Source organism: Mobula birostris, chromosome 20, assembly GCF_030028105.1.
Source record: "Mobula birostris isolate sMobBir1 chromosome 20, sMobBir1.hap1, whole genome shotgun sequence".
Taxonomy (NCBI): Eukaryota; Metazoa; Chordata; class Chondrichthyes; order Myliobatiformes; family Myliobatidae; genus Mobula; species Mobula birostris.
In genome coordinates, this window is record NC_092389.1 from 62744901 (window position 1) to 62756856 (window position 11956).

The 11956-nt window shown below is 45.0% G+C and overlaps 1 protein-coding gene and 1 long non-coding RNA gene across 2 annotated transcripts in view; both read right to left on the minus strand.

The window, feature by feature from the left end:
• The window catches only part of LOC140185292 (zinc-binding protein A33-like), a 149680-nt gene that overhangs the window by 24594 nt on the left and 113130 nt on the right, over window positions 1-11956 (minus strand). The gene's annotated exons all lie outside the window — the stretch shown is intronic.
• Window positions 1100-11317, minus strand: LOC140185394 (uncharacterized). Its single transcript, XR_011882587.1, has 2 exons — window positions 10924-11317; window positions 1100-5346 (listed from the first exon to the last, which is right to left on the minus strand). It is a non-coding gene; the product is annotated as an uncharacterized lncRNA (long non-coding RNA).

Sequence of the window (11956 nt, forward strand, 5' to 3'; positions counted from 1 at the left end):
AATGGGTTTTGTTACTTTTGTCTCTGCCTGCTCTTGCCCGATCTGACGTGTCCGTGTACCTCAAATTCATTTTATCACCTTTTGTTCAGTCCCTTCACATCTCCCTCCATGAACTTCACATGCTCTCGAACTGCTGGACAACTTTAAAATCCCTGCCCTGATCGCCTTATTTTGATCAAGGATGCCCAGCACCTATACACTTCTATACCCCACCAAAACATTTTAAATCATCCTACTTCCTTCACAGACAACAGAGCCAACCAGTTCCCTCATCTACAAATTATTTGGCGTGACAGAGCACTATAAAAATGAATCTGACCGTTTTCCGCTATCTAGTCCGTACCAAATTGTTATTTTCCCGAGTTTCATGACATCACCTCGAAAATGGCCCTCAATACCCATCCCATCTGTGTCGGTATCCAAACCTCTCTTCCATGCAATCAAAACCACATCCTCCACTTCCGCTGGCACTTTTCTTCTTTCACTCTTGAACAGAGAACTCTGGTCCCAGCCTCACCCAACCTCAGTGGAAAAATCTTGCCTGCATTTACCTTGTCTATATCAGTCATAATTTGTATACCTCTATGAAATTTCACATCATTTGCTTAAATTCCAGGGATTAAAGTCCAAACCTATTTAACTATCCCTTACAACTCCGAACTCAAATCCCGGCAAACATATTGTAAATATTCTCGGCATTCTTTCAGTTTTATTGATATTTTTCCTGCAGGCAGGTAACAAATGCTGCACACAATACTCCAGATTAGGACTCATAAACGTTTTATACAACTTAAACATATATTCCCATCTCTTGTACTCAATATTTTGATTTATGAAGGTAAATGTGCCTACATCTTTCTGTACGATTCTCTCTAGCGGTGACGCCACTTTCAATGAATTATGAATCTGTGTTTCCTGATTCCTCTGTTCTACCGACTCCTCCGGGCCCTACTGCTCACCGTGTCTTCATGCACCCCCATGCTGGGCGCTCCCCGGCCCGCAGAAACTTTTACATTCCAATCAGATTATTCCAGAGTAGGATGCATTTCGAACAGTTCGCAAAATAGCTGTCTACACCTCACAAATAGCAGGAACAAAGTTCAATGTTTTAAGTGTATTTATTATTAAAGTATCTACAAATGAAACAACCTTGATATACGTCAAAAAATCCCCGAAATCCACCGAAACCTCCAAAATCCATGTGCACCCCTAAATCCGCGACACACCCAAATCTGTGTGCACCGCCATATCTGTCGGCACACCACAAATCTGTATGCACCCACGAATCTGCGTACACGCCAGTTCAGTGTACAGCTCATATTTGCCGACATGCCCCAAAAATCGAGGCAAATCTACACAAATAAGCTACCCTTAGCTTCTGATTTGCTTCGATAAAGGTCGATATCCACAGCTGAACAATGAACAGCTTTTGTCGCTGAACGGTCAAACAGCTCGTCCACCTCAACACTCAATGTGCAGGGACCCGGACAATGTCAATCTGGAAACCAATACCTCGTATGCGAAATAAAGTTTGATGAGTTTCTGACATTAAATCTGACCTACTGATGGAATGACTTGTTTTAAGGCACATCAAACCCCAAAAAAAGCTGAACAAATTACAACCTTACGTGGACAAGTGTGCCTACAATGATAGCAACTAATTCTGCTGAAAATGCTGCTAAATGTTTGGTACGTTGTTTCCTTATTGTCACCTATAATTCGTGCACAAAAGCAGCTACATCAGCATCCCAGTTAACACCCTTAGATTTTATTAAATCCAGTAACCTAAAATCAGGAAAATGCATTGGAATAAACAAGTTGGGTTTACCGAGAAAGCTGCCGTGGGGCAGCCTGAATAATCCAACTAACCCATATTCCAAGCATGATACCCAAGATTAAAAACACTGTTATTGTGATGTTCCCAACAGCCCAGCAACACACCTTCATCAGGATGATGATTCCTCCGCCGCCTGAAGTTCAATCTGACAGCTGCAACCTCCACAATTGAAAAGGTGCTTCCGATTTCAACCAGTCAATCCGAAACAGCGGGCCATCTCACTGCACCACAACACAAGTTTAAAGTCTGTGCCTTTATCACATCCAGATATTTTAAAATGGAAGAGGAAGCTGATCCATAAACCACGCAGCCATTATCAAGAACAGATTTGATTGCACAAATCTAAATGGTCAATAAATATTTTCATGCAGCACCCCAGAAAAATCCACGAAGACACAAGTATATTTAATGCTCCTTTGCATTTATCGATAATATTAGTGATACACTGCTTCTATGGCAGCTTATTTTCCATCCACGTGGCAAGAAATCCTACCACCAACACTTCTTCAGGAGTTTGAGCCACCGAGTTCAATTCCAGTGCCGGTCTATTAATGCTATTTGTAAAACACATACATTGTGATTTAGCAACTGAAAGCTGCAATGATCATCCATTTACCTGCTGTTTTCACTTAGAACCTCATCCCGGTATTACTGAATCTCTTCACTCAATTTATCTTGATTATGAATCGCAGAAAATGACACAGCCAGGAACTAAACCTTCCTTTTTTCAGGTACAATCAATTTACACTCGTCAATCAATACTGGAATATTTGGATCCCTACGAACACCCCATTACCTTAATCTTTCCTCAAACATCTGCAAGTTTAATATCCCTTCCAATATTATCACAATATGACTTCCAGCAAAATTTTCTCAAAACCTTCACAACTTACCTGACGGCGGCCTGTGCCCTTTCATAAGATGATAAGGCACAGGAACAAAATTAAGCCCTCTAGCCAATTGAGTCTGGTCCGCTGTTAAATCATGGCTAATCTTATTTTTCTCCTCCTCAACCCCAATTCCCGGCCTTCTCCGCATAACCATTGATGCCATGTCTAATAACGAAGGTATCAACCTTTGCCTTAAACACACCCAACGCCCTGTCCTCCATAGCTGCAACTGACAACAATTTCATCACCCTTTGACTAAACAAAATATCCATATCTTTGCTCTGAATGGATGCCCCTCTATCCTGAGGCTGTGCCCTTTTGTCCTAGAGTCTCCCACCATGGGAAACAAACTTTCCACATCTTATCTGTCTAGGCCTTTCAACATTCGAAAAGTTTCCCCCTCATCCTGCTGAATTCTAGCGAGTAATGACCCAGAGCCATCAAATGTTCTTCATACGATAACCATATCACTCCTGGACTCATCCTTGTGAAACTCCTCTGGACTCTTTCCAATGCTGGAGCAATTTTTTCCAAGACGAGGGGCCTAAAGTGTTCACAATTCTCAAGGTGAGGCCTCAGAATCACATCCTTGCAGTTGTATTATCGAGCTCTTGAAATGAATGATAACATGGCATTTGCATTCCTCACCACAGACGTAACATGCAAGGCTTTGGGGCATTCTGTACAAGTACCCCCAAGTTCCTTTGCATCTCAGATTTTTGGATTTTCTCCCCATTTTGAAAATGGTCCGCACATGTATTTCCACTACCAAAGTGCATGATCATGCATTTTCAAACATTGTATTTCACTTGCCACTTTCTTGCCCAATCTCCTAATCTGTCCACTGTATCCCACCAGGCTTTGGGGAAATTATCCGCCTTTCTGTTCTTTAAGAGACATTACCACCTTTGTGGTCCTGTACTTATACAAATTTGAAAGACATTGTGGTTAATACAGGATAGGAAAGGTTTAGTTTTAGACTCTTACAAGAGGGAAAGGATCTTTCAGCCGCTGCGTCTACGCAACTGAAATGTGCAAACAAGTTAATTGCTGTCCCCGAGGAGAAGCGACAAACACAGGATTATGGGGCGAGTTTGGTGTGTACCCGTTCGGCATGGAATGGGTGGGCCGAGGGAGCAAGGGTCTCGTCCGAATGGTCGACTTCATTCTTTTGACTGCTAAATTTCTTGAAATGTCACATTCAGTTCTGGTTAGCATTCTGTACAAAGGATGTTTTGGGCTGGAAGACTGCAGAGGAGATTCACCAGAATTGTGGTGGCTTGCGAGCTTGGCCTGTGTCGATGTCAGTGTTGATCTGCAGAGGGATCTTGGGATCTGAGTTCAATACACTCCTAAAGTATCTGCTTGTTGGGGTTGATAAATGCGGCGTGGGCCAGTTACCGTTAGTAATCGAGGCAGGAAGTTCGGTGACAGGTAGTTACGTTGCAGATTTATAAACCTCTAATTTAACTACATCTGGACGATTGCATTCTATTCCAGCAAAAGATGTGGATGATTTTGACGTTGAGTAGAAAAGGCTTAACAGGGCGTGGCCTGGATAGGGAGAGATTGGACAATTAAGGGATATATTCTCTGGATCTGCAGAGGGCGAGGGAGGCTTGACAGGAGTTTATCGCAATATGGGAGATGCAGGCAGAATGGACAGCCTGTACTTATTTCCCTGAGGATGAATTGTCTAATACTAGAGGGCATATATTTTAGTTGGGGGGGCACTGGCTCATCAGCCCTATTTGTACTCTTTATTTATTTCATAATTTAATATAATTTTGTATTTTTCCTACACTGCTGCTATACAAAAAACACTTATCCATGACAGTAATGTTAAACTTGACTCAGAATGTTTAGAGGAAATGTGCTTTGCAAGCTTTCTTTTCATACTCATAGTGATGTATGTCTGGAATGAAGGCCAGGGTTGCTGAAGGAAGCAAATGAGAAAGGGGGAATTGGATACCACATTAATGTGTGGGGAATGCAGCAATGTCGATGTGTTTGCAGAAGGGAATGGTTTAATAAGGCGTGGAAAGACCAGTTTAGTTGGTTCAGAACAGCACAGAGAGCAGAAGGGCCTGTTCCCCTGCTGCTCTGTTCCATGTTGGTGAGACCACGGCTGGAGTACTGTGTGCATCTCCAGTCGGTGGCCTCAGTGAGGACTTGTTTAACCTGGAAAGGCACAATAAGGATTCACGACTCTTGCAGCCGGGACTGGAGAACTCAAATCAAAAGGAGACTGGATATTGACTGTGCACTGATCCCAAAGCAGAGGGTGATGGAACACTGATTTCTCCTCCACCACCACAGCCCCCACTATCACGTTGCATTTGTAGTGTAATGTAAACGGTGAAAATAACACGAATTGCTTATAATAGAAACTGTTGTGCACATTTCACAAATGCCCGCTTTGCATAGGAACGACACCTCCCGTCGATCAGCGCGCTCATTCTGCAGCAGCCGCATATCAGCCGGGGCCACCAGGTCATCTTGGAAGTTGTCGTCCAATATTGACAGCGTAAGAGGAGGGGCTGAGAGTGGGGCAGATTTCCACAGGGCCGATCGTAGATCAGACACACCTCTGTCTCCTACTGTCACTGGCTGTGGTGCCTGTCGGTCAAAGGAGAACACACATGACAATTAGTTAATATGAATGTCAGTTAACCTTTCAAGTAGCAGCAGCGAATGTTAGAAACAGAGAAACATGGAAAACCTGCAACACAATACAGGCCTTTCGGCCCACAATGCTGTGCCAAACATGTACTTACTTTAGAAATTACCTGGGGTTACCCATAGACCTCTGTTTTTTTGAGCTCCATGTACCAATCCAGGATTCTCCTAAAAGACCCTGTCGTATCCCACTACAGCACCGTTGCCGTCAGCCCATTCCACGGACTGACCACTCTCTTCGTATAAAACCTACCCCTTACACATCCTGTATACCTGCCTCCAAGCATCTTAAAAGAGTGCCCTGTCGTGTTAGCCATTTCAGTCCTGAGAAAAAGCCTCTGACTATCCACACGATCAATGCCTGTCATCATCTTAGAAACTGCCGTCGCTCCAAGGAGAAAAGGCAGAGTTCACCTAACCTATTCTCATAAGAGGAAGCCTTAAGGGCTTCGGCTCAACGGGCTTAGGCGGAAACGGGCAAGGCGAAGAGGGTTTGGCATTCATTTTTTGTTGTTATTTGAGGAGAGGGGCAGTATGAGTGTGAGGGCAGTTTGTTGTTCTCGGTGCTGGATGTGGGAGGTCCCGGAGTCTCCCAGCCTCCTGGACGTCCACATCTGCGCCAGGTGCGCCGAGATGCAGCTCCTAAGGGACCGCGTCAGGGAACTGGAGCTGCAGCTCGATGACCTTCGTCTGGTCAGGGAGAGTGAGGAGTTGATAGAGAGGAGTTACAGGCAGGTGGTCACACCAGGGCCATGGGAGGCAGACCAGTGGGTCATGGTTAGGAGGGGGAAGGGGAAGAGTCAGGTAATAGAGAGTACCCAGTGGCTGTGCCCCTTGACAATAGGTACTCCTGTTTGAGTACTGTTGGGGGGGGACAGCTTACCTGGGGGAAGCGACAGTGGCCGTGCCTCCGGCACAGAGTCCGGCCCTGTAGCTCAGAAAGGTAGGGGAAGGAAGAGGAGGGCAGTTGTAATCGGGGACTCGATAGTAAGGGGGTCAGATAGGCGATTCTGTGGATGCAGTCCAGAGACCCGGATGGTAGTTTGCCTCCCTGGTGCCAGGGTCCGGGAGATTTCTGATCGTGTCCAAGATATGCTGAACTGGGAGGGTGAGGAGCTAGAGGTCGTGGTACATATAGGTACCAATGACATAGGTAGGAAAAGGGATGAGATCCTGAAAGGAGAATATAGGGAGCTAGGAAGGGAGTTGAGAAAAAGGACCGCAAAGGTAGTAATCTCGGGATTACTGCCTGTGCCACGCGACAGTGAGAGTAGGAATGCGATGAGGTGGAGGATAAATGCGTGGCTGAGGGATTGGAGCAGGGGGCAGGGATTCAAGTTTTTCGATCACTGGGACCTCTTTTGGCGCAGGTGTGACCTGTTCAAAAAGGACGGGTTACACTTGAATCCTAGGGGGACCAATATCCTGGCGGGGAGATTTGCAAGGGCTACTGAGGTGACTTTAAACTAGAATGGTTGGGGGGTGGGAATCAAATTAAAGAGACTATGAGAGAGGAGGTTAGTTCACAACAGGGGGACGGGAACAAGTGCAGAGAGCCAGAGGGGTGTAAGATGAGGGTAGAAGCAAAAAGTAGTAAGGAGAAAAGTAAAAGTGGCAGGCCGACAAATCCAGGGCAAGCATGAAAAAGGGCCACTTTTCAACATAATTGTATAAGGGCCAAGAGTGTTGTAAAAGCAACCCTGAAGGCTTTGTGTGTCTATGCAAGGAGCATTCGTAACAAGGTGGATGAATTAAAAGTGCAGATTGTTATTATTGAATATGATATAGCTGGGATCACAGAGACATGGCTCCAGGGTGACCAAGGATGGGAACTCAACATTCAGGGATATTCAATATTCAGGACAGATAGACATGTAGGAAAAGGAGGTGGGGTAGCATTGCTGGTTAGAGAGGAGGTTAACGCAATAGAAAGGAAAGACATTAGCCAAGAGGATGTGGAATCAATATGGGTAGAGCTGCATAACACTAAGGGGCAGAAAACGCTGGTGGGAGTTGTGTACAGGCCACCTAACAGTAGTAGTGATGTTGGGGATGGCATTAAACAGGAAATTAGAAATGTGTGCAATAAGGGAACAGCAGTTATAATGGGTGACTTCAATCTACATATAGATTGGGTGAACCAAACTGGTAAAGGTGCTGAGGGAGAGGATTTCTTGGAATGTATGCGGGATGGTTTTTTGAACCAACATGTCGAGAAACCAACTACAAAGCAGGCCACTCTAGACTGGGCATTGAGCAATGAGGAAGGGTTAATTAGCAATCTTGTCATGAGACGCCCCTTGGGTAGGAGTGACCATATGGTGGAATTTTTCATTAAGATGGAGAGTGACATAGTTAATTCAGAAACAAAGGTTCTGAACTTAAAGAAGGGTAAGTTTGAAGGTATGAGACGTGAATTAGCTAAGACAGTCTGGCAAATGACACTTAAAGGATTGACGGTGGATATGCAATGGCAAGCATTTAAAGGTTGCATGGATGAACTACAACAATTGTTCATCCCAGTTTGGCAAAAGAATAAATCAAGGAAGGTAGTGCACCCGTGGCTGACAAGGGAAATTAGGGATAGTATCAATTCCAAAGAAAAAAATGTACAAATTAGCCAGAAAAAGTGGCTCACCTGAGGAATGGGAGAAATTCAGAGTCCAGCACAGGTGGACAAAGGGCTTAATTAGAAAAGGGAAAAGAGATTATGAGAGAAAACTGGCAGAGAACATAAAAACTGACTGTAAAAGCTTTTATAGATATGTGAAAAAAAAAGATTGGTTAAGACAAATGTAGGTCCCTTACAGACAGAAACAGGTGAATTGATTATGGGGAACAAGGACATGGCAGACCAATTGAATAACTAATTGAATGTCTTCACTAAGGAGGACATAAATAATCTTCCAGAAATAGTAGGGGACAGAGGGTCCAGTGAAATGGAGGAACTGAGGGAAATACATGTTAGTAGGGAAGTGGTGTTAGGTAAATTGAAGGGATTAAAGGCAGATAAAACTCCAGGGCCAGATGGTCTGCATCCCAGAATGCTTAAGGAAGTAGCCCAAGAAATAGTGGATGCATTAGTGATAATTTTTCAAAATTCTTTAGATTCTGGACTGGTTCCTCAGGATTGGAGGGTGGCTAATGTAACCCCACTTTTTAAAAAAGGAGGGAGAGAGAAACCGGGGAATTATAGACCAGTTAGCCTAACATTGGTGGTGGGGAAAATGCTAGAGTCATTTATCAAGGATGTGATAACAGCACATTTGGAAAGCGGTGAAATCATCGGACAAAGTCAGCATGGATTTGTGAAAGGAAAATCATGTCTGACGAATCTCATAGAATTTTTTGAGGATGTAACTATTAGAGTGGTTAGGGGAGAACAAGTGGATGTGGTATATTTGGATTTTCAAAAGGCTTTTGACAAGGTCCCACACAGGAGATTAGTGTGCAAACTTAAAGCACACGGTACTGGGGGGTAAGGTATTGATGTGGATCGAGAATTGGTTAGCAGACAGGAAGCAAAGAGTGGGAATAAACGGGACCTTTTCAGAATGGCAGGCAGTGACTAGTGGGGTACTGCAAGGCTCAGTGCTGGGACCCCAGTTGTTTACAATATGTATTAATGACTTGGATGAGGGAATGAAATGCAGCATCTCCAAGTTTGCGGATTACACGAAGCTGGGTGGCAGTGTTAGCTGTGAGGAGGATGCTAAGAGTATGCAGGGTGACTCGGATAGGTTGGGTGAGTGGGCAAATTCATGGCAGATGCAAATTAATGTGCATAAATGTGAGGTTATCCACTTCAATGGCAAAAACAGGAAACAGATTACTACCTGAATCGTGGCCGATTAGGCAAAGGTGAGGTGCAACGAGACCTGGGTGTCATTGTACACCAGTCATTGAAAGTGGACATGCAGGTACAGCAGGCAGTGAAAAAGGCGAATGGTATGCTGGCATTTATAGCGAGAGGATTCAAGTACAGGAGCAGGGAGGTACTACTGCAGTTGTACAAGGCCTTGGTGAGATCACACCTGGAGTATTGTGTGCAGTTTTGATCCCCTAATCTGAGGAAAGACATCCTTGCCATAGAGGGAGTACAAAGAAGGTTCACCAGATTCATTCCTGGGATGGCAGGACTTTCATATGATGAAAGACTGGATCGACTAGGCTCATACTCATTGGAATGTAGAAGATTGAGGGGGGATCTTATTGAAACGTATAAAATCCTAAAGGGATTGGACAGACTAGATGCAGGAAGATTGTTCCCGATGTTGGGGAAGTCCAGAATGAGGTGTCACAGTTTGAGGATAAAGGGGAAGCCTTTTAGGACCGAGATTAGGAAAAACTTCTTCACATAGAGAGTGGTGAATCTGTGGAATTCTCTGCCACAGGAAACAGTTGAGCCCAGTTCATTGGCTATATTTAAGAGGTAGTTAGATATGGCCCGTGTGGCTGAAGGGATCAGGGGGTATGGAGGGAAGGCTGGTACAGGGTTCTGAGTTGGATGATCAGCCATGATCATACTGAATGGCGGTGCAGGCTCAAAGGGTCGAATGGCCTACACCTGCGCCTATTTTCTATGTTTCTATGAAGGACACCCACACCCCCACAGACACCAAGGACATGCTCCCTTCTCACTGCTGCCATCAAGAAGAGGGTGCAGGATCCTCAGGCCCACACCACCAGGTCAGAAACAGTTACTACCCCTGAACCATTAGGCTCTTGATCCAGAGAGCATAACTTCACTGAAATTCAGTAACCCTATAACTGAACTGTTCCCACAACCTCTGGACTCACTTTCAAGGACTCTTTATCCCATGTTCTTGATCTTTATTTCTCATTTATTTATTATTATTTTTCCTTTATATTTGCAGTTTATTGTCTTTTGCACTTAGGTTTTTGTCTGTCCTGTTGGGTTTGGTCTGTCAGTGATTCTATAATGGCTCTTGGATTTGCTGAATTTGCCCCCAAAAAATGAATCTAGGATTGTGCATGATGACATGTTTAAAGTTTTGATAATAAATTTACTTTGTAAACTTTAAATCGCACATTTAAATTTGTGAATGTCTCTCTCAAACACAAGAGTGGGTTGTGAGTTCTGAAGGTTCACCAACTGCTGGGTGAATTATTTTGTTCTGATCTGAATGGCCGTCCCATCTCTGTGACCACAGTTACTGGGAACATTGCTGGATCGAACTGGGAAGCCTCGGATTCTCTGTTTCACTGTTTCAAACATTTGGACACACAAACACACACATACACATACAAAATGGCGGCAATCATACCGGTGCCCAAAAAGACCGGGGTGAACTATTTGAAGGACTATCACCCAGCGTACATGGAACACTGTGGCTTTTTGATGGCTTTTCCTAACGTGACCCAAAATGAAGAAAAATGAAAAAAAAAATCGGTTTAAAAATGGCATTTCGGGTATTTTTACTGCTGTCAATTTTTAACCCGGCTCCTGTTTCTTATTTTCTAAAGCACAAACTGACCTTTGCGCCTTGTTCTTACCTTGGCCTTAGCCTGTCCGGTTGCACAGGGGAGCGGTGAGAGCTCCAGAGATCCATCAGCAGCCGCTGCGGGCCAGCTCCCGTCGCCCAGCAGCAGCAGACCGGTCCGGGGTAGAACTCCAGACAACAGGCCCCGATCCACGGCAGGGAAAGACCGGGCATCCTCCGTGCAACTGAAACATCTCACGGAATCTCCGCCAGTCTCTTCAGCTCTGCCATCGGATGATTCACCCGGCCGGTGTTGCAGCCGTTACCCGACGTGCAGCTCCCAATCTCCGGCCTCTCCCCGGGTCCACTCGCTCTCGGTTCCAAACCCCGCACCGCTGCGGAAGTTCAGCGTCCCGCCCACTGACACCCCTCAACCAATGGAAGCAAGACTCTCCCAGCTGTGCCGCTGATTGGCTGTGAGTGTGTCTGAGGACGGGCTGCTGCCGCCAATCACAGTTTGTTCTCAGAATCAAAGGAATTTCCCCGAAACTCAAACTTCAAAGTACATTTTATTATCAGAGTACAGACAACCCCGACAAGCATTTTGCTGCGGACACTGAGAAAATCTACAGAACATAAGAGCATAAGACCATAAGTCCCAGGAGCCGATTTAAGCCGTCTGGCACATCGAGTCTGCTCCGCCGTTCACTCATGGTTGATCCTTTTCCCTCTCTCCTCCTCAACCCCAGTACCCGGCCTTTTGCCCGTATCCTTTGATGTCATGTCCAATCAAGAACCTAGCAATCTCCACCTTAATGACACCCAACGACCTCGCCTCCACAGCTGCATGTGGCTACAAATTCCACAAATTCACCATGCTTTGTGAAAAGACATTTCTCAGCATCTCAGGTTTGAAAGGGCGCTTCCCGATGCAGAGCCTGTGCCTTTTTGTCCGAGACTCTCACTCCATGGGAAACATCCTTTCTACATCTACTCTGTCTATATTTCAGTATTCAAAAAGGTTTCAATCAGATTCCCCTCACCCTTTTGAATTCAACCGAGTACAGACCCAGAGCCATCGATCGTTCCTCGTATAATAACCCTTT